Below are 27,396 nucleotides of genomic sequence, written 5' to 3' on the forward strand. Positions count from 1 at the left end.
GACTTAGTTGCCTGTTTGAAGTGATAAGTACCTTCAGATAGTAGTGATGCTCTTTAGCATTTTAAGTGTCCAAATGAGACCTATTGGGATGTTTCCATAATTTGCATCAAATTCATGTAAACGCACATTAATGATATTAGCTAGTCTGCCTGAGTTAAAGTATTAATTTCATTACTAGTATTTAATAAAGTGGCAGGATTTGCCATGGCCATTCTAGTTAATGTTAGTAAGAGCCCTGTAGGTCTCTCATCATATATTTAAGCTGAATTAAGCTTGGAAATATAACTGAGTGCCTTGTGGCTATATTTGGTGACAGTCATGCCTTATATTTTGAGACAGCTTATACTTTTTCACACCAGTTGACTCATTGTGAATTATGAGTAGACGTGATTCGCTTCCTGCAGAAAGCAAATGCATTCTGTCCGCTGAAAATCAACATCATGAGGTTTGTAGGATAGGTCTACTCCTTTCTTAGACAAGGAATCTGGGATCCAGAAAGAGTGAGCGATTGGTTGGGAGGAGTCAGTGCCAGAGGGAGGCAGCGTGCCCTTTCCGCTCCGCCTCTGCTGTGAGGACACCAGGCCGTGCCTTCGCCAGGAGGAGGTCATGCCAAGTCCAAAGCATCAGGCCACTCAGAGCCAAGCAGCTTTGCTGGAGCACCCACTGGTGCACTTGGAAAGTGATTTCTCCTGTTGAAGCCTCGCTGCCACCTCACCTGGAAACGAGACAATAGGAAGCCACCTCCCGAGGTGTGCGGGGACCTGGCACTTGTGCGCCGAACCTCGCTGTCCTTGGTCAGATGGTTGAGTTGGGTGGCAATTGGAAGGGTTCTGTGGCATGCTCCTCTGGGGACCTTCTGCTGCCCCTGGAGGCAGCTCGCGCCCCTGCCCATCTCTCCCCACCAGTGCACACTCCCCCCAGCCCTGGCCCAGCTGCAGGGCCCTCCCCAGTAGGCGCTGGCTGTTCCAGGACACATGAGAGTGTTGCTGTGGGACCTGCCCACTGCTCAACATCCCCCAGGGAGAGCCCGCTCAGGCCACGCACGGGCTTCTGGCCGGACAGATCAGTGGGGAAGAGTTCTCCTACAGCGCTGCTGCCAGCGGGGGCTGGTGAGAGTGGCACTGCCACGGAGAACGAGCCTTGATCTCTGACTTGAAAGGCAGCATTCTTCTGGAACTTCTGTGGGGAGTGCCCAGAGTGGCACCTAAATGTCCAGAAGCACTTGATGAAAGTTCGTCTGAGGCTTTTAAACTGCTCGAGTGAGTCTCTCTGAAGCGCAGTGATGGCAAAAGGAAACCACCTCGAGCTGCCTGCCTGCGCCTTCTCTCCTCGTCTCCGTGGGCTGTGAGGTGTTCCCTGTCAGGAATTTACGCGGAGGCGTGTCTGCTGTGGCCGAATGTGTTCATTCATTCATAGCTCACGGTAAGAGGGAGGGATGGGGGAGGAAGACTGCAGTATTTCCTTAAAAGTTTTTCCGTAACTTGAATCCCTCCCACCCCCATGAGGTAACATCATCTTTTCCAGTTGGCGTCAGTGAACTCTGTTTTGGGTACCTACAAAAGCAGAAAGGGTGGGTAGGGTGTGGCCGGAGGAGGCTGTTGCCTGGGTGTGAATCCTGGCTCTTCCGCTTGAACTTACTGTGCCTCAGCGTCCTCGTGTGTCGGATGGAGCCGCCTCACAGGAACAAGCGAGTTGTGTGTGTGGAGTAGGTGGCTGACGTGCGGCGAGTCCTCCAGGAATGCGGCCGCAGCAGGAGCACTTTGGGCACCGCAGATACAGCCCTGACCACGCTGCAGGGCTTCCGTGCAGGGCCGCTGCACATCCACCACTTCAAGACAGCATGGGAGCTGCCGGAGGTGGCAGGGCTGGCTCGGGAAAAGGGCCTTGCTGCCAGGGGTGGGAAGGCAGTCAGTGAAGACTTCCTGGAGGAGCCTGAGATGAGAAGTAGAGTTAGGTAGCCAGAGACAAGGCAGAGAAGGGCCATTTTCCTCAGAGAACAGCATAACATTGGCAGAGGTCCGACATGTCATTTCCTATTACAGAATTGGGGAGTGCCCAGTAGGTTCTTTAGTTTGTTTGTTCATTCATCCAGTCTTTCACCTCATACCTGTTCAGGGTCTGGCTGGGCTCTGGACATGGGGTGGAAGAAAGCCATCTGAGCAGAGGCTGCTTGGACTGTCACCTCTGTCGGGGTTGCCATGGATGCCAGAGGACAGCTGTTACTTATGGGTGGCAGCGTGGTGGGGTGGCACAGCACAGAGCTGCCCTGCTGTGCTCACACCCAGTGCCTCCCTGCGGTCACCACGTGCCTTGGGCACGTGTAGGCCTCAGGTCCCAGACGCAGGTTTCTGTCAGTGGTGGTGGTGGTGGCCATACCCGCTCCAGTCTGCTGTGAGGGAGAGACGGGCTCCAGCCACAGACCTTTACCTTGCAGAGGACCTCCCGCACCTGCTGAGAATGGGTACGGCCATCTGGAGGATGTTCTCCCCTTGGGCCTCCCTGTTCCAGCCAAGTCCACAGCCTTCAGCTCCTTTTATAAGTATTCCTTTCTCATAGAACCTTGTCCTGGAGCTGCGGATGGGCCCTGGTTCTGCCTCCCATGCGGTGCTGGTCCTCCTCCACCATGCACGATGGCGTGTTTCCCGTTATTCTTCCTCCTGGAGCACTGGCACCCACCCTGGTGGTGGTTCCCCGAGTCGGATTGAGTGTCCCTTATCCAGAATGCTTGGGACTAGAAGTGTTTCAGATTCTGATCTTTTTGGAGTATTTGAATATGCATAATTGGATATCTTGGGGATGAGACTTAAGTGTAAACACAAAATTCATCTCATATACACCTTATACACATAGCCTGAAGGTAATTTTGTGCAGTTTTAAAAATATTTTGTGCATGAAATAAAGTTTTGACTGTGACCTCTCACGTGAGGTCATTTGGGGAATTTCCTCTTGTGATGATATGTAGGTACTCAGAAAGTTTCAGATTTTGGGGCAGTTTGGATTTTTGGATTAGGGTTGCTCAACTTGAATATCCTTTTATCTACAGCACATGGTCAGTGCTCACTAAACGTATTGCATGAATGAATGAAAACCAAAGGTCATTTAGTAAGCGTGTTACTATTTCAGAAGTCTCTTCTGAAATTGATTATGTGGTCAATGGTTTAATATTTCAAGTGCTCTGACCACATAATGGTTATTACCATACTGTGAAGGTAGCTGGGTGTTCAGTGATTGCTGCCCACAGAGGACCTGGAAGTGCTTGCTGTACTTGCATGTTTTGGAATGGAAATCATGGCTCATTCCCAGGAGCCCCTCAGCAGGGGCTCTGAGCCTTGTGCTAAGCAGCAGATGTGCAGATTCCCGCAGGGCGTACCTGAGCACTGAGAGGGGGCGTCGTGTACACATCACACTCCTTTCTGCATCCCTACCCCGCACAGCCAGTGGTCACAGCCATCCTCCAGTAAAAACCACAAAGCAGTCAACCTTTAGGAAACAGGTAGGAAATCTAGAAAAAGCCTCAGGTGTTTACAGCATTTTTAAAGGTTGTTAAAAAAATCTTTGTGATTGGAAAGCCTGCTTCCTGTGCCAGGGAGACTCTCTCCAGCGCTTTTGCTTCTGAGGTTGGTAGCTTTCAGAAAGACTGCAATGCAGCGGTTACCAAAGTCCTTGTTAATATGGAAGCAACCCGTGGCGAAGCCTTTTGCTCCCCTTCACAACTGCTGACTGCTGGCTGCAGTCTGAAGGAGGAGATAATGAAGGCAGTGATCCTCCGGACCTGGCAGTTTAGTGATTAGAACGTGCGCGATTCTGTGAATGCTGTGGCTGGCGCAGGCATGTCCTGCAGCAGCTCTGTCAAGTTACTGATGCAGTGGGCTTCTTCCTGGGAATGCGAAGCCGAAGATGTCTTTGCAGTTTGTGCACAATAATTTTGTTTTCATCTCTCTGTTCAGATGACGGATTATAAGAAGGTAATGGACTTTAGAAATCATGCGTATATGTATTTTAAATGTTTATGGATATCCCTAGTCAAGGTAAAGAATTATGATTGAATAGATCTCTTTTGAACCTAAGAAATAAAACTTTATTTCTTGTTAATGACAGTTTTGACAATTGAAGAGTTATCTTATTTCGTGTTGGCAGATGCCCTCTGAGGGAGTTATTGAAGATGTTCTTTGAAGAGATCTGCTTTCTCTTGGATTTGCTAAACATAGTTGAATTTCAGAGATGTAGATACGGATATTTCGTTTCTTTAACTTAACGACAGTTTCATTAATCTGGATGGAACTTTTCATCTTACAAAATCTCAACCACCAGCTGTAGATGATGAATTCTAATCTCCTTAGTTCTTATTTTGCCTTCAGAAGACATTTTCGGATGTGTGGAGCTCTGTGCTTATCCATGGGGTGAGCTGGGTGCTACCTCCAGCTGCTGCTCTTTGTTTATCTTAGAGGGAGTCCAAGAGTCAGAGCTGAGATTTATTTTGCAATGAATTAGTGGCCCCAAACTGTATTAAATGCATTATGGGTGGTAATTTATATGTCCAATGCCAAGAAATATAATGTTGGGGTTACCATGGCAACTGCTTGCATTCTGAAAAGCTTGTGAATGGGTTCTGAACCTTCTGGCATTGGAAGTGAGCTTTTCTAGCTGAGAGCCTGCATTTGCGATTTGTGTAAATAAATTCGGCTTTCCATATGAAGCACATCCTTTTTCTCTTCGTTTACCAGAGTAGTCCGTAGAGCTCGGTTCTTTCTCCGGTGACGTCTGCCTTGGTCTCTTGCTTCCTGGCAACAGACTATGGTTGAGACATAGTTTTCAACTTCAGGCTGAGGAACTAGCCTGTGTGTGTGTGTGATAGCCTGCCACCTCAGTCTGCGGGCTGTGAAGAAGGGGGCTGGCTCATCATGCCTCCCGAGGGCTAGCAATGCATGAGGTCTCTGAAAGCACAGTTGCAGCCCCATGTGCTGGGGGGGTCCTGGCACAGCTTTCTGTCCATCCAAAGGGTTTGTTTCCAGTAACACACATGCTAGGGCTCTTCCTGGGAGACAGCCCTGCCTGTTTCCAGGATATCATGGGGATTCGTTTTGGGGATGGAGGCCCAGGTTTTAAAGACTCATGTTTAAAATGTCAGGCTTGTGAAAGTAATAAACGAGGGCCTATTGTCTTCTTTGCCAAAGGTCTGTTTGCTGTTGGTTAGAAATGTATGTAGCATAGGCTGGACATGGTGGCTCTTGCCTGTATTCCCAGCACTTTGAGAGACCAAGGCAGGAGGATTGCTTGAGTCCAGGAATCCAAGACCATTCAGGGCAAAATAGAAAGACCTCATCTCTATAGAAAAATAAAATAAAGAAAACTAGTCTCCTTTGTGGATTTAAAACAATGTTGATGTTTTGATTGCCTGGGACTGAAATGTCTGTGTGATTTCAGGGGCCTAAGGTTGGAAGGCTGGAGCCTGGTGTTGCTGCCAAGGTGGCAGCTCCTAGAGGGCCTGGCTAGGCTCTGGGAGAAGGTTTTCACCCTCTGTGGAATTCATTCTCTTTGTTAATAAACATTCAGATTATAGAGTTTAAATGTCGAGCTTGAAGATAGACTGGCCTTCAGGCACACAGTGGGCATGTTGCTGTGGCTCACCTGTAGGCCTCTGTTACGAATCTTTATCTAATCCAATCCCTTTATTTTACAGATGAGGAAAATGAGGCCCAAAGAAGTGATGCCACTTGGTTAAGGTCCCAGAGCAGGTCAGAATCAGATCTAGGATCAGAAACCTGGCTCCTGGCTCCTGGCTCTCTGCTCTTCTGAGGTTCGTTGTCCTGACAGAAGAGGTTTGCTCTCAGTGCATGTTGTTTTTGCTTTCCTTTTGTCAGAAAGAGGCCTGTAATAACAACAAGCATCTAATTTAGACTGTAATTTAGAATTTTTAAAATTCCTGTCTTCCCTTCCTCTGGTTATTTACTGAATTTCTACTCAGTGTGCTGGAGTCACCCACGGGAGGGGCAAAGGGCATGACCTCTGCCCTTAATGCTGTATGCTGTGATGAGAGATGGGTGCATAGCCAAGCCTGCAGACTGGAATGTCGAGATAAATTCTGGCTTGACACGTGCATTTCTGCCTGTCTGTGGTATTCTGTGTTCTTATAGAGAAGCTGCAGTGCCCAGCAGTTACCCCGGGGTGAATCTGAATCACCACCTATTAAATCAAGGTCATGATACTGTATTTACTAAGGCAGGGCAACATAGTAATTTAGACTCAACTTACAAGTTGCAACTTATTACACGTAATAAGAGGTTCGCCTTACAAGGGTTGAAATACAAATTGATTTTTTTAGCCAGATTCCATTGAACCCTGGTTGTTGATTTTCCAATCTTCAAAGAAGACTGAGACTTTATTGTAGAACTCACTTAGGGTGCCATTGTGTTCTCCTAAGTATTCTCAGTGATTTCTCCCATTCTCCATATTCTTCTCGCGTGGGACTTTGACAAAGAGGTGTGCCTGGGCTCGGCGTGTGGCCCCCCCTCACCCAGCAGTATGGCACAGTGGTGCTATGTGACTTCTGAGCTAGGTCTTTAAAAGGGTGCAGTTTTTGCCTGGATTTCTTTTTGGGGTACTTGTTTGCCATCCATACAGTGAGGAAACCCATCTAACCCATACAGGAGGACCACACAGTGAGCAGGGCATTGACATAACAAGGTGACTTCTGTTTTCTGAGTAACCTCCACCACAGTGTCGAAACTGTGTCCCTGAGCTCAGGAGGTGGAGGTAAAAGATTTTTCAGAGAAGAGGATAATATAGGCTCTTGGCTGACCACATGGTGAAGAGAGGCCTCTGGCTCTTCTGAACTGTTACAGATAGAGCATGGAGTGCTGGGACTTTGGTCAGGCCAGGTCCTGCTGCCTCACTGTCCAGCTCTCCCGGGTGCTCCTGGCCTGCCTTGCTCTCTGGCCCAGTGCTGCCTGCTGCCCTTTCATGGGGTAAGCTGCTTTCTCCCAGCCTCAGCCATTGGTCCTGTTGCTCAGAATGCAAGAGCCTTTCTTGGCTTAGAACTTTAACTCAAAACCCTTAGTTCTTTTTTTTATTTTCTTTTTTTTTTTGAGATGGAGTTTTGCTCTTGTTGCCCAGGCTAGAGTGCATTGGCACAATCTCGGCTCACTGCAAACTCCACTTCCCCAGCTCAAGCAATTCTGCTGCCTCAGCCTCTCAAGTAGCTGGGATTACAGGTACGCAGTACCACACCTGGCTGAATTTTTTTGTATTTTTTTAGTAGAAATGGAGTTTCACCATGTTGGCCAAGCTGGTCTCCAAACTCCTGACCTCAGGTGATCCTCCCGGCTTGGCCTCCCAGAGTGCTACGATTAGAGGCGTGAGCCACTGTGCCCGGCCAACCTTCAGTTCTTGGTGTGTTTTCCCTTTTTTTTGGCCCCGGATTTTAAGAATATCTAATAGTGCTGGGCAGTTTTATCATTCATCATCAGGGGTAGTTTGGTTTATTATAACTTGCAACTTCATACCTTATAAAACAAACTGATTTCTCGCTTTCAGATTTGCTTATCTAAAAGTTCTATTCATAATAGTAACTTAGCACAAGGCTTCTAATAATGAGTTGATGAAAAGCAGCTCCTGTATCACCTTTAATAAGGATAATTTTGAAGTGTAATTTAATGCCTGGAAGCCAATTGGTACTGAGATTTAATTTTGTACTTGGAAAAGAAGTTTGAGAAGAAAAGTATCCTTTTTTTCCTTAAATTTATTTTTCTTAGTTGACATATAAAATCGTATATATATTTATCATGTACAACATGATATTTTGAAGCATATATTATGGAAAGGTTAAGTCTAGCAAATTAGCAAGTGTAAAGATAAACTCAATAGTTATCTTTTTTGTGGTGAGAACACTTTATATGACTTCCTTTTTTTTTAAACATAAAATGTTTCAGAAAAGGCATCTACTTTCTCAACGTTTTTCAAGAAGAAAAGTATCATTTTAACAAATACATTTTCTAAGCCCTGGTCCATAACCCACTCTGTTCAGTTAATATTTATCAAGCACTGGCTGGGCGCAGTGGCTCACTCCTGTGATTCCAGCACTTCAGGAGGCTGAGGCGGGTGGATCACCTGAGGTCAGGAGTTTGGAGACCAGCCTGGCCAACATGGTGAAAGCCTGTCTCTACTAAAAATACAAAAATTAGATGGGCATGGTGGTGGGTGACTGTAATCCCAGCTACTCGAGAGGCTGAGGCAGGAGAATTGCTTGAGCCCTGGAGGTGGAGGTTGCAGTGAACTGAGATTGCGCCACTGCACTCCAGCCTGGGCAACAGAGCTAGACTCCTCTCAGAAAAAAAAAAAATTGGGTGTGCATACTGCCCATAGCAATTTACAGACTCAGTGCGATTCCTGGCAAATTACCAAGGACCTTCTTCACAGAACTAGAAAAACACTGCTTTAAAATTCATATGGACCAAAAAAGAGCCCAAATAGCCCAGGGAGTCTAAGCAAAAGAACAAAGCTGGAGGCATTCTTTTACCCAACTTCAAAGTATACTATAGGGATGCAGCAACCTCACACATGGTACTGGTGCAAAAGCAGACACCGGTGGAACAGAAGAGAGAGCCCAGAAACAAGGCCGCACACCTGCAACCATCTGGTCTTCGTCAAAGCTGACAAAAGCAGCGGGGAAAGGACTCCCTATTCAATCCGTGGTGCTGGGATACCTGGCTAGCCACATGCAGAAGATTGAAACTGACCCCTTCCCTACACCATGTACAAAAATCAACTCAAAATAGAAGACTCAAATGTAAAACCCAACATTGTAAAAGCCCTGGAAGACAACCTCAGCAAATACCATTCTGGACATAGGAACTGACAAAGATTTCATGATGAAAACGCCAAAAGCAATTGCAACAAAAGCAAAAATTGACAAATGGGATCTAATTAAACTTAAGAGCTTCTATTCAGCAAAAGAAACTATTAACAGAGTAAATATACATCCTACAGCATGGAGAACATATTTGTAAATTATGCATCTGACAAAGGCCTGATATCCAGCATCTATAAGGAACTTAAATTTACAAAAAAAAAAAAAAAAAATTAAAAAGCGGGCAAAGGGCTGGGCGTGGTGGCTCACGCCTGTAATCCTAGCACTTTGGGAGGCCGAGGCAGGTGGATCACGAGGCCAGGAGATCAAGACCATCCTGGCCAACATGGTGAAACCCTGCCTCTACTAAAAATATAAAAATTAGCTGGATGTGGTGGCAGGCGCCTATAATCCCAGCTACTCGGGAGGCAGAGGCAGGAGGATAGCTTGAATCAGGGGGCCGAGATTGTGCCACTGCACTCCAGCCTACGACAGAGCAAGATTTTGTCTCAAAAAAAAAAAAAGACAAAGGACACACACAAACTCTTTTTCAAAAGAAGAATACATTCAGCCAGCAGGCATATGAAAAACAGCCCAAATCACTGACCATTAGAGAAATGCAAATTAAAACCACAGTGAGATACCATCTCACACCAGTCAGAATGGCCATTATTAAAAAGCCAAAAATAAGATACTCGTGAGGTTGTGGAGAAAAGGGAGCACTTATACACTGCTGGTGGAGTGTAAACTAGTTCAACCATTGCAGAAAGCAGTATGGTGATTCCTTAGAGAGCTAGAAACAGAACTTACTTTCGACCCTGCAGTCTCATTACTGGTTATATATACTCAAAGGGGTATAAATCATTCTACCATAAAGATATGTTCATTGCAGCACTATTCACAATAGCAAAGTCATGGAATCCACCTAAATGCCTATCGATGGCAGACTGGATAAAGAAAATTCGGTACATTTACATCATGGAATACAATGCAACTGTAAGAAAGAATGAGATCCTGTGTTTTGCAGGAATATGGTTGGGAGCTGGAGACCATTATCCTCAGCAAACTAACACAGGAACAGAAAACCAAGTACTGAATGTCCTCACTTATAAGTGGGAGCTAAGTGATGAGAACACATGGACACAAAGAAGGGAACAACAGACAGTGGGGCCTCCTCAAGGGCGGAGAATGGAAGGAGGGAGAGGATCAGGAAAAATAACTGTTGGGTTTTAGGCCTCATACCTGGGTTACAAAATAATCTGTACAACAAACCCTGGTGACAGTTTACCTATATAACAAACCTGCACATGTACTTCTAAACCTAAAATGAAAGTTAAAATAATTTGAGCATGGTGGCACATGCCTATAATACCAGCGTATTGGCGGAAGGATCACTTCAGGCCAGGAGTTTGAGGTTACACTGAGCTGTGATTGTGCCACTGCACTCCATTGTGAGTGACAGAACAAGACCCTGTCTCTAGAATGTATATCTACATGATACATACATTTGGTGGGTGATTTGGTCCCAGCTTCCTGTGACCATCTGGGGCAGAGCCAGTGCTGTGTGCAAGGTGTGCTGCCGGCACACAGCCCAGGGGTCTGGGGCTGCTCAGGGCCTGTGCACCTGCTCACTCTGTGCCTGGCTTGTGGATGCCCCTACCTCACTGAGTCTTTTCTGAAGTTGTTTAGCAGCACTGCCACTGCTCTAACCTACATTTAAAGGTTTATTTTCATAATTTTCTGACAGAAAATTTTATTAATGTAGCCGTTTTATTTGTATAATGATTGTTGAGAATAGAAAATTTTATGTTCAAGATACTGATTAATTTTTGGAGAAACCTAAGAGATTTGTGGTTGCATAACAAATCTCTATTTAAATTCATGGTGTAAACTGCAGTGAATCATTACTGTATTAGGCAGAAGCCAACATTGCAGAATATAGTTTATTTCAGAGGCCACTTAGGTGAGAATTCCAGGTGAGCTGGAAACGTTTTACACTGTGGTATATATGATCATTGGATGGTACTCTGGAAAGTTTGTACTAGTGTGTCTAGCAATTGCAGCAAGGTCGGGTGGGTAGCCTCATTTGATTATGAAGTAAATTTATTCTAAAGAACTTATGTAGCATGAAGAACATTAAATTCAAAGAAGTGTTACACTACCTATCTTAAATTTTTAACATGACTCTTCTCTAGCTGTAAAAATATGTGTGACATTTTATGTTTTAGGAATAAAATAAGTATGCAGTGATAATGAATGTTTGATCATGATTTCAGGTAAGACATCAGGGAAACCTATCACAGTGCCATAAGGAAAAAATGAAAGAAACTCACTGTGGTATATTGCTACAAAACGGCTTCTTGTCCCCCACGAGAAGTTTTGACTATGACTGAGTAGCACAGAACAGCCATTCCATTCTTCCCTTGCCCTTTCCTCCTCCTCATCCAAATCCAAGTTCCAATAAAACTTTATTGACACAAGCTGGGCTCAGTGGCTCACGCCTGTAATCCCAGCTCTTTGGGCGGCTGAGGTGGGCGGATCACCTGAGGTCAGGAGTTCAAGACCAGCCTGACCAATATGGTGAAACCCCGTCTTAAAAAAATAAAAATAAATAAATAAAGTTTATTGACACAAACAGCCTTAGTTTGTCTCGAGAGGCAGTTTGCCTGTTTCAGGGCAGGAAGAGAGAAGTCAAACAGAGCCCACTGGCTTCACTAAAGTGATGAAACAGCAGAAATTGGGGAGGACAAGACAGCTAGAATTTGTGGAGGAAAACACAGGAGAGGAGAGAGCAGGTTAGTAAGAGATGTTTAAGTTTGGTAAGCTAAATAATTCTACTCAATTTTCATGTTAGAGTAGCTGGGAATTAAGTAAGTTTCATGGAGTTTTTTTGGTTTCTTTTTTTTTTTTTTTGAGTCAAAGTCTTGCTCTGTTGCCCAGGCTGGACTGCATTGGTATAATGACAGCTCACTGTAGCCTCAATCTCCTGGACTTAAGCCATCCTCCCACCTCAGCCTCCCAAGTAGCTGGGGCCACAGGTGCATGCCACCACACCTGGCTAATGTTACATTTTTTATAGTTTTATAAAGATGCAGTCTCACTATGTTGCTGAGGCTGGTCTTGAACTCCTGGCCTCAAGCGATCCTTCCACCTCGACTTCCTAAAGTGCAGAGGTTGCAGATGTGAGCCACCGCACCTGCCCTGCAAACAATAATTTAAATGATGTGATAAAGTTTCTTGTAGCCTAGCCAAGATCTTAAAATCTTCCTTGAAGTCAGAAATTAGCCCTGTTTGGTTCCGCTAATGGTGCATCAGGTTATGAATGTCATGTATTAGTCCTAAGGGATTAAACAAATTCTGGCTATGTCAATGCTGAAATTCAAAACAATGGAAAAAAAGATACTTGGTTTTAAAATGGGGCAGATACATCTATTGGGCATTATTGAGATTTTGGAAAATTTAAGGAATGAGATAATTGTGCAGGGTTTGAATTGACAGGTGTCAAAGCCAGCAAAAATAGTGTGGTCAAATTGTTGGGTCCTCGGGACCTTGGCTTTAGTCCTTTTAGCTCTGACTTTGGGCAAGTTGATTGATGTAATTGTTTTAGTTACTCAACAATCCAGACTCCGGCCAGCAGAGTTGGAGCATTGAATGATCTTTCTAAATAATTTGAGCATGCAAATGGCAAATCTGATTTACAGCATAACTCTGTTGATTCTTACAGCACAAGTCAGTGAGCCTGCCTTTGATGAGGTAGTCGAGGTGTGATAACAGACATAGCAGTTGAGAACACTGACTCCAGAGGTAGACCACTCTGCCACTTAGTAATGTGTCATGTTGAGAAGCTGCTGAATCTTCGTCCTCTAGTTTCCTCATTTCTGTAACACGCAGATTTATAGTTGTGAGGAATAAATTAATAACTACAAGAAGTAAATTCATAATGAAGACTAATATGTATCAGATGCGTACTGTGTGGCCAGCACCATTGTAAGTGGTGAGGATGCAAACCTGAACAAGACACATTTCTGACTTCAGAATGCTCACAGTCAGATGGGAGAGAGAGAAGGAAGCAAGGTGAGTACAGGCTTATAAGCGTTGTGATGGGTGTCCTTATAGGACCAGGATTTCAGGAGGTAGGGTCAGTTTCCCTGGGAAGGAAGAGGTAGAGAAAAGATGCTTGTGGGAGTTTAATTCAGCAAATAAGTGGTGCCTGCTGGGTGTGCCTGCTGTCCTGCTAGGCATGAGACTACAGGATAAATTTAGCATGATCCCTGCTCTAAAGGAGCTTAAAGTTTAGGGGAAAACATGAGTCTAGTGATAAATAGTAGTTGTCAAGATACTTCAATGGAATCTTGCGGATGAAGTGTTTGACAGACAGTGGAAGAACAAAAACACGGAAGGAGACAGTCATTGCGGCTGGAGTGGAGTTTGCAAGTCCACTCATGATGAGGAGGGGATGCTGAGCCAGCAGGGTGGGGTCAGCTCACTCCCAGAGGCCGGCTTGGAAGCAGCAGATGCAAAGGAAGTATGTGTTGGAGGGAGTATGTTGTGAATTTGATGGTGTGTGATCGCTAAATTGAATTCCATGAATTCTAGACAATTTCTTCATGATAATTGTCCTTTTAAATTTCATAATCTTCATTTGCCCACTAAATGTAATACCATAACATTTTTAATTTAAAAAACACCTTTTTTGTCAGTACTTTTGAAAACATTTTCCTGCACCTGTGCCTTCTATGAAATGAATGCTCTAGAGAATCTGTGGAAATCAGCTCATGGTAGAAGCTTTCATTGTCATGTGGATGAGTCCTTTTGCTTGCCCAGTGCCCTCCTGGCATATTGATGAGGTAGGATTGGGAGTTGGGAACGCCTACAAAATGAGCAGGCTAATTTCAAAAGGATGCTAATCCTACAAAACCAAGAGAGAAGCTTATTGGCTTATTGATTGATTTGTTTTTTTTTTTTTTTTAAACTGAGTCTCACTCTGTCACCCAGGCTGGAGTGTCACCCAGGCTGAAGTGCAGTGGTGTGATCTCAGCTCACTGCAACCTCCGCTTCCTGTGCTCAAGCGATTCTCCTGCCTCAGCCTCCCAAGTAACTGGGACTACAGGTGCATGCCACCACTTCTGGCTAATTTTTTTTATTTTTTGTAGGCACAGGGTTTTACCATGTGGGCCTGGCTGGTCTTGAACTCCTGACCTCAGGTGATCTGCCTGTCTTGGTCTCCCAAAGTGCTGGGATTACAGGCATGAGCCACCGCACCCAGCCATGATTTGATTTTAGTTGAACTTCTGTGTTTGGAGACTGAGCACTTACTTTCACCAGTTAAGAAATTGACTGGGCAGCTGTTACTGCAGGTGGCTGTTTTTGGTATACCTCATACTGTCAGTGTGTCACCCAGATGCTATATAATTACTTATTTTACAGTCACAATATCTTTGTGTGCCTGTATTTATTTAGTAATTAGAAGAAAGTTTTATGTTCTCATAGTACCTTCATGTCTGCAGAGTCCTTTTGTTTACTAATTTATATCCATTTGACACACATCTAATGATTGCCTCTGATGGGTGTATGTGGGAATATGTACATTCCCTACTGTTAGTTGCAAAAAGAAGTAATTAGAGCATAATGTTTCACATTGAGGTAATCTCTTTTTCAAAGACATCTCTGAGAAGGAAAACATTAAATTTGGCAGTTCTGATAAACTCTTACAGTGATAAGGTATTAGTCTGATTCTGCTTAGTAAGAAAGTTATTTCTGGAGACTTCCATTTCTGCCATGATGGAATTAGAGGTGATTCACACCACCCCCACCCCCAGGACTAGGGTAAGGCAAGTGAGGCACTTGCCTCGAGTACAAAATTTAAAGGGATACCCAAAATCTCAGTCATCCAGATTATTAATATTTTAATATGCAGTACTTTTAAAAAATCAAATTTTATGCAAAAAAAATCCAGGATGAAAAACAAAATTATTTTTTATTTTTAAAGACAGGGTCTTGCTCTGTTGCCCAAGCTGGAGTGCAGTGGAGCAATCATAATTCACTACTGCTATGGTAGTACAGCTGAGAGGGCTCAAGTGATCCTCCCACCTCAGCCTCCCAAGTACCTGAGACTACAAGCACATGCCACCACGTCTGGATAATTTTTTGTTTTTGTAGAGTAATGTCTCACTATGTTGCACAAACTGATCTCAGCCTCTGGACTCGAGCAATCCTCCCTCCCGTCTCAGCCTCCCAAAGTGCTGAAATTATTGGGGTGAGCCACCACATCTGGCCCCAAACTGAAATTTTAAATAAAGACAAGATCAGTATTAATAATTTTTATTTTTGTCTCAAGCTCCAACGTGGCATGGCATGACACCCTTATTGATATTATATATAAAATTGTGGTGTTTTGTACCTCATGGGTTTTTTTTCATTAATTTTGATTTTATCTCTATTACCAAGTTTTTTTTGGCATTTCCTTAAAATTTGTGCCTAAGACAAGTACCTCACTTGTCTCGCCTAGTCCCAAGTTGACTTGTATCTTAAACAACTTGAAAACTAAAGAAAATATATGAAGTAACAGTTTTCATACATTTGACAGAAGCTGGTTAGACTGTTCCTTGAAATAAGGGGAACAAATGAAACAAGCCTACAGTATTCCAGCTTATACCCCACAGCACAGACTGTATACCTTTTTTCTATAAAGGGCTGTATGGTAACCATTTTAGGTTTTGTGGGCTGGATGCTGTTTGTCACAACTACTCTGCAATGCTCTGCGCCTGCTTTCATCCTAAGTACGTAAGTGAATGGATGTGGACTTGTTCTCATAAAACTTTATTGACACAAACAGCCTTAGTTTGTCCTGAGGCAGTTTCCATGTTTCAGGGCAGGAAGAGAGGAGTCAGACAGAGCCCACTGTCTTCACTAAAGTGATGAAACAGCAGAAATTGGAGAGGACAAGACAGCTAGAATTTGTGGAGGAAAACAGAGGAGGGAGCAGGTTAGAGAGAGAGCTCCAGATATCTGCAGAAGGACTCCCTTGAGGCGTTGCCTGCGTTCTGGTCTGCACATGCCTGAGAGGAAGCTCCTCAAAGCTAGGAAGGGAAGTGCCAAAAAGGAGAAGGCCAAGCACTTCTTGGACATCAGTCACACAGGGCTGGGAATAGTTTGTGTTCGCACCACCCAGGGTGGTATCAGGTAGATCCTTTGAAGGCTTGCCTTTTCATCTTTGTTAGCCTGGGTTCAGAGCAGCTTTTTCATCTCTGGCATCAGGTAGATTCCTCAGAAGGGCTGCCTTAGCAGTGGGGCTGAACTATCCATAGACTAATAGGCTGCTCCAGACTTGCCCTAACTGATTACAGATAACTTGATTACATTCTCAGAACAAAGCCCCGACTATATTTAAGAGGATGCACCCAAACATGTAAAAAGAAATTGTGTCTAGCATCTAATAAATAATAACCAAGTAAGTATGCAGAGAAGCAAGGAAATGTGATATTGACCAGGAAGAAAAGCAAGAGAAGCAGACCCCAGAATGACAAGGGATGATGCAATTAGCACACAAAGACATTAAAATGATTTACAGATGTGTTTCACACCCAAGAATGTGGAGAAAAACAAGCATAATGATGAGTGAAAGAAAAGATCCAAAAAAGATTGAAATAGAACTTCTGCAGATGAAAATATGATATATAAAATGCTGGGTGCAATGGCTTACACCTGTATCACACCTGTAATCCCAGCACTTTGGGAGGCTTAGGTGGGCGGATCACTGGAGGTCAGAAGTTCAAGACCAGCCTGGCCAACACGGGGAAACCTCATCTCTACTGAAAATACAAAAATTAGCCGGGCTTGGTAGCAGGTGCTACAATCCCAGCTACTTGGGAGACTGAAGCAGGAGAATTGCTTGAACCCAGGAGGCGGAGGTTGCAGTGAGCCGAGATTGCGCCACTGCACTCCAGCCTGGGCCACAGAGAAAGACTCCATCTCAAAAAAAAAAAAAAAAAAAATTTATGTGCGGCCTGTGGGACAAAATCAGCTGATTTAAGATATGTGTAACTTAGTTCCAGAAGGAGAAGAGGAGGGAATGGAAACAATATTTAGAGAAATAGTGGCTGGAAATTTCCCAAATTTGATGAAAACTGCAAACTACGAAGCTCAAAACCCCAAACAGAGCAAACATAAAGAAATCCAAGGTACCTTATAATCAGATTACCAGAAAACCAGTGATCAAGATCAGAAGCTTTCAAAGGAGCCAGAAGAAAAGACACATTACAGAGGAACAAGGTTACTAATAACAGCGATTCCTGGTCATATCGTGTGAACCAGAGACAACAGAGTGACATTTTCAAAGTACTGAAAGAAAAAAACCTATTAGCTTCGAGTTCTGTACCCAGCAAAAATGTCTTTCAAAAATGAAGGATAAATTTTTATTTATTTCAAAAGTAATTTTTAGGCTGGGCACAGTGGCTTATGCCTGTAATCCTAGCACTTTGGAAGGCCAAGGCGGGCAGATCACCTGAGGCCAGGCATTTGAGACCAGCCTGGCCAACATGGTTGAAACCTTGTCTCTACTAAAAATATAAAAATTAGCTGCATGTGGTGGCGGGCACCTGTAATCCCAGCTACTTGAGAGGCTGAGGGTGGAGGGTCACTTGAACCCAGGAGGCAGAAGTTGCAATGAGCTGAGATCTTGCCACTGCACTCCAGCCTAGGTGACAGAATAAGACTTCATCTCAAAAATAAATAAAAACAAAAGAGAAACTTTTAGACCAAGAGACATCAAAATTTATTGCCAGCAGAATGGTAGTAAAGGAATTTAAAGGAAATTCAGATAGAAAGAAAATATTCAATGGGAAAATTATATATATATTGTTTATATATGTATATAGTATATATATATAAAATATATACATATATCATTTTATATATATCGTATATGTATATATAAAATATATACATATATGTATATATAAAATATATACATATATGTATATATAAAATATATACATATATGTATATATATTTTGTATGTGTGTGTGTGTGTATGTGTGTACATATATATATGTATAAGACAAGGTCTCACTCTAGTGCCCAGGCTTGAGTGTAGTGGGTGTGATCTCGGCTCACTGCAGTCCCTGTCTCCTCCTGCCTTAGCCTTCTGAATAGTCGGGACTACAAGTATGTACCACTATGCCCAGCTAATTTTTGTATAAATGGAATCTTTTGTAAAAATGGGATCTCACTATGTTGCCCAGACTGGTCTCGAGCTCCTGATTTCAAGCAATCCACCCACCTCAGACTCCTAAAGTGTTGGGATTACAGGCGTGAGCCACTGCGCCCAGCCTTAAATAGTTTCCATCTGGGGCCAGGCATGGTGGCTCACACCTGTAATCCCAGGACTTTGGGCAGGAGGAGAAAGCAGATCGCTGGAGCTCAGGAGTTTGAGGCTACAGTGAGCTATGATCATGCCACTGCACTCCAGCCTGGGTGACAGAGTGAGACCCTGTCTTTCTAAAAGGGAAAAAAAGTGGTAAAGTTGACAAAGCTCCAGTGAAACTGTTAAGGAAGAAAAAAGAGGTATAAATAACGAAATGAAATGAAAAAGGTGAAAACACTATGGATACAGTAGACTGTTAAGATATCATAAAAGGATATTGGAAATAGCATCATGCTAAATACATCTGAAAGTTTAGATAAAATAGACAAATTTCTTTCAAAATGTAACTTAACTAAAAGCGACTAAAGAAGAAATAGAAAACCTTAACCAGTCCTATAACTATTAAAAATGTTTAGATTTTTAAAAAAATATAATTGAAGGAATGCTGGGAATGTGTGTAAACACATACACATATTGTCATGTGTTACCTTGGTTGACCTATACAGTTTCTTGAGTACAAGATTAAAACCCATTTCTGAATATGTGATTGTATCAATGAGGGCTCTTTCTGATATAAATTTTAAGAAATTCAGCCTGGGCTGGGTTTTTTTTTTTTTTTTTTGAGACCGAGTCTCCCTCTGTCGCCAGGCTGGAGTGCAGTGCCTTGATCTCGGCTCACTGCAACTTTCGCCTCCTGGGTTCAAGCGATTCTCCTGCCTCAGCCTCCCGAGTAGCTGGGATTACAGGCATGCGCCACCAGGCCCAACTATTTTTTGTATTTTTAGTAGAGATGGGGTTTCACCATGTTAGCCAGGATGGTCTTCTTCTCCTGACTTTGAGATCTGCCTGCCTTGGCCTCCCAAAGTGCTGGCACTGCAGGTGTGAGCCACCACACCCAGCCAACCTTAGCTTTTTGAAGCAAATAAAAGGAAGGTTTATTGATCATCCAGCTGAAAAACCTAAGGCAGGGCTGGCTATAGATGGTTCAGTTGGGCCAGTTTCCTCCCCAGCATCTTCCTTCATGTGTTCATGTTCAGGTTCTTTGGGAAAGAGGGAGAATCTCTTTAGTCCAATAGTGAGAAGAGGAGACTCATTAATTCTGACCTGGGTTGTGTGTTCAGAGATAAACCAGCTCTGGGCAGGGGAATAAGATGGTCATTCAGAAATGACCAGACGCAAATCACAGGCTTTGCCCAGGCCCAGGGGTTGGAATCAGTGCCTCTGGAAGCTGGTGGACTGAGCTAGGAATTTATACCTGACAAGAAATCAGGGTACAGAAACCATGGGGAATGTGAACAGATATTTGGCTACAAAATTAAATCTTCATTGCAGTAATTCCCAGATGTACAATTTCATGAATTCTTTATTCAAAATTATTATAAAATTCTATAATAAAGGATTCTTAGTTGGCCAGGTGTGGTGGCTCATGCCTGTAATCCCAGCACTTTGGGAGGCCAAGGCGGGAGGATTGCTTGAGACCAGGAGTTTGAGACCAGGCCTGGGCAACAAAGTGAGACTTCGTCTCAAAAAAAAAAAAAAAAAAAAAAAAAAATTTTTTTTTAAGAGATGGGGTCTCACTATGTTGCCCAGGCTGGAGTACAGTGGTGCAATCTTGGCTCACTGCAACCTCCACCTTCCGGGTTCAAGAGATTCTCCTGCCTCAGCTTCCTGAGTAGCTGGGACTGCAGGCATGTGCCACCATGTCTGGCTAACTTTTTATTTTTATTAGAGACAGGATTTTACCATGTTGGCCAGGCTGGTCTCGAACTCCTGATCTCAGGTGATCTGCCCGCCTCAGCCTCCCAAAGTGATGGAATTACAGACTACAGGCATGAGCCACTACTTCCGGCCTAAAAATTTTTTTAAAATTTGCTGTGCGTGGTGGTACGTGCTTGTAATCTTAGCTACTAGGGAGGATCTCTTGAGCCCAGGAGTTTCAAGGCTGTAGTGAGCCATGATTGTGCCACTGCACTCTAACCTGGGTGACAGAGGTAGACCATGTCTCAAAAAAAAAAAAATCTTCGAATACTATTATACCTCTGTTCAGTTAGTAGGAATTAAAACGTCTAACAATTGTTGTTGAAAAGTTAAGCAACAGAAACTCTCATACCCTTCTGATGGGAGGGTACATTACAGCTGCTGTGGGAAATAGTTTAGCTTTACTGTATAAGCTAGCAGTCATATTTCTAGGTATGTGCACTAGAGAGATACGTGCCTAAAGTGCTTGAGATAGCTGTACCAGAAAAATCTTGGTAGTGTTTGTATTTGCTCCAAAGCGGAAACCACGCTAGAGGATGAGAATGGTTAACTAAATTATGGCATATTTACTGAGTAGAATATTACACAGCAATGAAAACAAACTGCAGACACAGTAACCAAAAAGGGAAAGAAAAAAGCAAGACAAGAATATATATAGCAATCCACCCACCTGATTGATTCTATTTATTTTCATCTGCTTCTGGATTTTATATAAATTATGTTTGGTCGGGCTGCACACCTAGGTGATAAATCTCTAAAGAAAAGTTAGGAAATGATAACCATACAAGTTAAGGCACAGTAGCTCATGACTGTAATCCCAGCACTTTGGGAGGGTGAGGTGGGAGGATCACTTGAGCCCAGGAGTTCCAGACCAGTCTCGGCAACATAGGGAAATCCAGCCTCTAAAAATAAAAATAAAAAAATTATCTAGGTGTGGTGGCATCCTCCTGTGGTCCAGCTACTTGGGAGGCTGAGATGGGAGAATTGCTTGAGTCCAGGAGGTCGAGGCTGCTGTGAGTTGCCATTGCATTACTGCACTCCAGCCCAGGTGACAGAGCAAGACCCTGCCTCAACAAATCAAATAAAAACTATTTTGTTAAGGGAGTACTTATGTATGTGGTGGAAGGGGTTTGGGGTAAGAGAGAGGCACCCAGCCTTTCAGGAGTTCTGGCAATGCTCCATCCCTTGGCCTTGGTGGTAATTAAACTGGTGTTTTTTTTTTTTTTTTTTGAGACGGAGTTTCGCTCTTGTTACCCAGGCTGGAGTGCAATAGCGCGATCTTGGCTCACCGCAACCTCTGCTTCCCGGATTCAGGCAATTCTCCTGCCTCAGCCTCCTGAGTAGCTGGGATTACAGGCACACATCACCGTGCCCAGCTAATTTTTTGTATTTTTAGTAGAGACGGGGTTTCACCATGTTGACCAGGATGGTCTCGATCTCTTGACCTCGTGATCCACCTGCCTCGGCCTCCCAAAGTGCTGGGATTACAGGCGTGAGCCACCGCGCCTGGCTAGACTGGTATTTATATAATAATTTAATGAAATTGTATATATATGTTTCCTATACCTTTCTCTAAGTAAGTAATACCTCATGGTAAAAGCAATTTTTAAATAATCAGTTTTTATAATGCATATTCCATTAAAAAATGTGGAAAATCTCCAAAACACATGCATGTACAGTAGTTAAACATGTTTAATCTTAAATTTCTTCGTGTTATAGAGATTTACATTTTGAAATTTTATTTTTATTTATTTATTTGAGATGGAGTCTCGCTCTGTCGCCCAGGCTAGAGTGAGTGCAGTGGCATGATCTTAGCTCACTGCAACCTCTGCCTCCCAGGTTCAAACTATTCTCCTGCCTCAGCCTCTCTAGTAGCTGGGATTACAGGTGTGTGCCACCACACCTGGCTAATTCTTGTATTTTTAGTAGAGATGGGGGTTTCACCATGTTGGCCAGGCTGATCTCAAACTCCCGACCTCAGGCGATCCGTCCTCCTCAGCCTCCCAAAGTGCTGGGACCACACACATGAGCCGCTGTGCCTGGGCTTGAAATTTCATTTTTAAAAGCTCTAAATATTTTCCAGATGAGAATTGACCAAATATTACTATTATTTTCTAGGTAAGGGACTCTGCTACAGTAACTAAAGAAGGAAAAGGTTGGCGTTGCTTCGCTTCTTTTTTTACTGAAGTCCTTCCTCCCTGATCAAGCGTCCATATTTCTCCTTAAAGCATATGACACACAGGTATGCCACTAGGAAATTTTAGTTTGTGTACATTTCTTTCTTCAGCTGTTAATTTTCCATTTTGCATAAAAATCAAGTAATTAAATTGTGAAACATCCTGAACACATTCATCGTTGGCTTCAGCGCTTTCATTCTTCAGCAGGCATATTTGACTTTCTGCACACATGGCACTTTGTTTTGGTTTGTGTCTGACCTTAGTTTTCTTTTTCTTTTTTTTTCAAACCAGTATTAAACTGAAAATAATAGACATTGTACCTGATGGCCCGAGTGAGTGAATGAGTTGGAAAACCAAGAGTGGCGGCTGCACCTCTTTGTGAAAGGCCTGCTTTCCGAAATCTCTTAGTCCTGCCCTCCCCTAGAAGGTGCCCAGCTGGGGGTGTGGCCTGCCTCATGGAGTATTGCAGTTTTTGATACAAGAACGTTTGCTCCTTAACCATCTTCCTCTAGGATTTTGAAAGAAAATAAAATACCGTGTTTCAATCTCTTAATTTGTGACTGGGTGGCTGAGTTGGGAGGATCTCTTGAGAGTTTGAGCCCAACCTGGGCAACCTGGGCAACATAGTGAGACCCTGTCTAAAAAAATAAAATAATTAACTGGATGTGGTGGTGTGTGCCTGTAGTCCCAGCTACTTGGGAGGCTGAGGCAGTAGGATCACTTGAGCCCAGGAATTCTAGGCTGCAATGAACTAGGATCATGCCACTGCACTCTAGGCTGGCCATAGACCAAGACCCTGTCCCTTAAAAAAAAAAATAGGGCTGGGTGTGATGGCTCACGCCTGTAATCCTAGCACTTTGGGAGGCCAAGGCGGGTGGATCACCTGAGGTCAGGAGTTTGAGACCGGCCTGGCCAACATAGCGAAACCACATCTCTACTAAAAATGCAAAAAATTAGCTGGACATGGTGGCAGACACCTGTAATCCCAGCTACTCAGGAGCCTGAGACAGGAGAATCACTTGAACCCAGGAGGCAGAGGTTGCGGTGAGCTAAGATCGCGCCATTGCACTCCAGCCTGGGCAACAAGAGCAAAACTCCATCTCAAAAAATATATATATAATAATAAATCTTTCATATGTTAGAATGTTAATATTAAGTATAAAAAGTTTGAAATGTATATATATAATAATAAATCTTTCATATGTTAGAACGGTAATATTAAGTATAAAAAGTTTGAAATGTTTCCTTCCAAAATGAGATTTAATACATAGCTATTTTTGATAAATTGAAAAGTGTCAAGAAAACTGCTGTTCAGATTTCATTTATAATCATGGTATCATCATAGTACCATTCAGTTTTCCCCAATAGTGTCTGGTATTTTTAGTTTGTTTGAAGCAGGGTCCAAATAATTGCAGTTAGCTGATATGTCTGTTAAGTCTCTTAGTCAATAGAATACTTTTCCCCATCCCTGTTTTCCTTGCATTTTATTTGTTGGACAATCCTGGCTGATTGTCCAGTAATCAGAGGTTCCCCCACTCTGGCCTTTGCTGTTTCCACTGGACATGTTCTTCTGCCTCTGGGTGGATATAGAGGCTCGATCCTTCTGGCTCAGCCTTTCAGCACAGGTGCTTCAGAGGTGCATGGCGCCCTCACCAGGAGGCACACATTTTTACAGATGTGCGATCCAGTGTTGTTTTTTTTCCCTTTTGTCATTTTTATTTAAAAGACACGGGATCTTGCCATGTTCCCCAGGCTGGTTTTGAACTCCTGGCCTCAAGCATTCCTCCCACGTCGGCTTCCCAAAGTATGCTGCAGGCATGAGCCACGGTGCCTGGCAGATCCAGTATTTTTTGAAATCTCATGTTTTATTCTAACAATTGATCGAAACATTATAATCTGCCTCTCAGTGTGACCATGTTTTATGCTTTTCAGTTCTTCAAATATAGTTGATACTCCAGGAAGATGAACCTTATCACACTTACAACTTCTACCCCTTACACAACCCTGGGGCTCCAGCCCCATGTGGCGGGCGTGGCCTTGGGGAGGCCTCCATCTGGAGAGGTGCTGCCTGCACTTGGTTGCATGTCGAGTGGACTGAGCCTTTGGCTCTTCTCCCTGCTTCCTGTCCAGATGGCAGGACTCTGGCCCTGGGCCAGAAGAGGCACAGTGTCTTTGCATGTAGTAAGGGTTGAATGAATACTTTTTAAAAATCCTAACTCGTATGAACCAAAGGATACTGACAATGCTGGGCCCCAAATGACTATCGTTTTCTCGAAGGCTTTAAGACCATGTCTTATACTGTGATTTAATCAGGTTCTTTCCTAGGTGTCTGCCTGAGCCACTTGGTCTGTGTGTGTCTCCCTTCCTGTCCTAAGGGGGCTTTTCATGTGTGACTGTGATCTGCCTGTCTGTCTGGTCAGAATCCAGCCTCCTGTTACTGGCCCACGGTGCTTCCCGCAGTGGAACATTTGGCATCAGGTACCAGGAACAGAGTCAGTATGCTGAAATGTTTGCATGAATATGGGTTTTCAGAAAGCCTTGTTATCAGCAGGGCACACCTGTCTGTTCATGATCTTTGCCCTTCTCCCTTTATTGGCATCATTTGGATGATACCTCTAATTGCCCTGCTGGGCTGGATGTGGAGCTGCTTTTCCCGTGTGTGTCATTGCTGTCTTGCGGCAGGAGACTTTTGCTTTGTTTATCTGATGCTTCCCTTTTTCGGTTTTCCCCGGGCTTTCCAGCTCTTGGAGCACCCTTTTGTCAGCAGATGTACTTTTGTTTCCAGTTTTTAAATTCTAACTAAAATGTAGTTCAACTAAAATCATAGAAACAGGGAATATAAAACAAATTATTAGCGTAACGGAGGCAGAGAAGAAAGTGAAAGGAATCCAGTCCACCTCTTTGCTATACTAGGTATAGATATGCCTCACCTGTGAGCGAGGGCCTTCCCGAGTAGCTGACGAGAAACTACACTTTTATGAAGTAATTCTCTCAAATAATTAGAGATGCCTTTCCTTTAGTTAAAAACGAGACTTCAAAATACAGTAAATTCGTGTCTAGAACTGTTGCAAACAGTAAGTAAAGTAATAGAGTAAAAATTCTGCTTAAAGAAGGCTATAGAATAACAGTTGCAGACTGGGTGTGGTGGCTCACACCTGTAATCGTAGCACTTTGGGAGGCTGAGGTGGGTGGATCACTTGAGGTCAGAAGTTCAAGACCACCCTGGCCAACATGGTGAAACCCCGTCTCTAGTAAAAATACAAAAAATAGCCGAGTGTGGTGGTGTGCACCTGTAATCCCAGCTCCTCAGGAAGCTGAGGCAAGAGAATCGCTTGAACCTGGAAGGCAGAGGTTGCAGTGAGCCAAGATCACAGCACTGCACTCCAGCCTGGGCAATACAGTGAGACTCCGTCTCAAAAAAAAAAAAAAAGTTGCGGAGCTCAGAGTGCCAGATGCTCCTGCGCCTGGTGGTTGTGGTCTTGGCCCTTCCTCAGCTCCTCGGAGTGTACTGGCTTAGGGGCCATTTTTTAGTCACACAGTTGCCTTCATTGTAATTTTCTTAGCGCTGTCTTTGCTCAGTGGATCTGTTGTTGCCATTCAGCAGTACATTTCTCTCTGTGTGGGAGCAAACGTTCTCTTCTCAAACCTGGTGCTCAGGGAGGATAGGAAGTGGGCTGTTAAGTAGGCAGTGGCCTCGGGTTCCCAGCATGTGTATGACCGCCATGCTAACCAGAGGCGCCTGTGTCCAGCATCTGAGCATTGGAACCTCCAAGGTGCTCCTGCAAATCAGGTTGCCAAACATTAATTGGCAAGTCCCTAAAAGTTGCCTCAAATGCCATCTTTAATGTATTTAACTGAATTTGCATAATTTTTCTTTATGAACACAATAATTATAAATATAGAATTGCCATTAACATAATGGTCATATCTAAATTTTAGGATAAAGATTGAATTTAACTATTTTTATGCCCATATATAGGCAAGTATAATAAAGCTTTTTATGTTTAAATCAAGAAATCTAATCAAAGGTTTTCACAATCCTTCCACATGTGCAGTCTCACTTATTTCTTGCTACTTCTGGTGATAGGCCTGTCTGTGGAACACATGGGTATTCCTGCCTGTCCACAGCTCAGCGTAAACAGACCAGATATGGTCACAGATTAGAAATTACCATCATAGGCCAGGCAGGTGGTTCATGCCCGTAATCCCAGCACTTTAAGAGGCTGAGGCAGGACGATTGCTTGAGCCCAGGAGTTCGAGACCAGCCTGGGCAACATTGGCGAGACCCACCTAGGCAACTTGGCGAGACCCTGTCTCTACAAAAAAGTAGAAAAGTTAGCCAGGTATGGTGCCACATGCCTGTAGTCCCAGCTAGTTGGGAGGTTGAGGCAGGAGGATTGCTTCAGTCTGGGAGTTCAAGGCTACAGTGAGCCATGTTCGTACCACTGCACTTCAGCCTGGGTGACAGAGGAAGAAAAGAAAGAAAAAAAAGAAAAGAAATTACCTTTATAGACGTTTTACTGCTGCGAACATGTGTATACATATGTTTGAGTACCTTTTTTCAGTTCTTCTGAGCATATACCTAAGAGTGGAATTGCTGGTCATACGGTAATGTTTTAACTTTTTGAGCAACTGCCAGCCTCTTTTCCTTAGTGGCTGAACCATTTTACGTTTCCACCAGCAGTGTATGAGGGTTTCAGTTTTCCACATCCTAACACTTGTTATTTTCCTTTTTTAAAAAAATTATAGGCCAGATGCGGTAGCTCACACCTGTAATCCCAGAACTTTGGGAGGATGAAGTGGGTGGATCGCCTGAGCTCAGGAGTTTGAGCCCACCTTGGGCAACATGGTAAAACCCCATCTCTACTAAAATACAAAAAATTAGCTGGGCATGGTGGCACGCACCTGTAGTCCCAGCTACTCGGGAGGCTGAGGCACGAGACTCGCTTGAGCCCAAGAGGCAGAGGTTGCAGTGATCTGAGATCGTGCCACTGCACTCCAGCTCAGGCTACAGAATGACACTCTTATCTCAAAAAGAAAAAAAAAAAGTCCAGGCACATTGGCTCATGTGTGTAATCCCAACAATTTGGGAGGCCACCATGGGAAGATCATGTGAGCCCAGGAGTTTGAGACCAACCTGGGCAATATAGTGGCACCCTGTCTCTACAGAAAATAAAATAATTAGTTGGGCCTGGTGGTACACACCTGTATTCCCAGGTATTCGGGAGGCTGAAGTGGGAAGATTGCCTGAG

At 43.8% G+C, this 27,396-nt stretch overlaps 1 protein-coding gene across 7 annotated transcripts in view; it reads left to right on the top strand.

The window, feature by feature from the left end:
* The window catches only part of TRAF3 (TNF receptor associated factor 3), a 125,615-nt gene that overhangs the window by 48,538 nt on the left and 49,681 nt on the right, over window positions 1-27,396 (top strand). For 4 of the 7 annotated variants that reach the window (XM_064375236.1, XM_064375235.1, XM_064375237.1 and 1 more), the window contains 2 exons: window positions 5,681-5,797; window positions 22,086-22,209. The gene's annotated coding sequence lies outside the window, so the exon portion shown is untranslated. Of the gene's footprint in view, window positions 1-5,680; window positions 5,798-22,085; window positions 22,210-27,396 lie in introns of those variants that run through there. The other 3 variants (XM_064375239.1, XM_064375238.1, XM_064375240.1) reach the window with 2 other exon arrangements.

The sequence above is a fragment of the Aotus nancymaae genome, unplaced genomic scaffold (assembly GCF_030222135.1).
Source record: "Aotus nancymaae isolate 86718 unplaced genomic scaffold, 86718_ANA_hifiasm-v0.15.2.pri h1tg000011l, whole genome shotgun sequence".
Lineage (NCBI taxonomy): Eukaryota > Metazoa > Chordata > Mammalia > Primates > Aotidae > Aotus > Aotus nancymaae.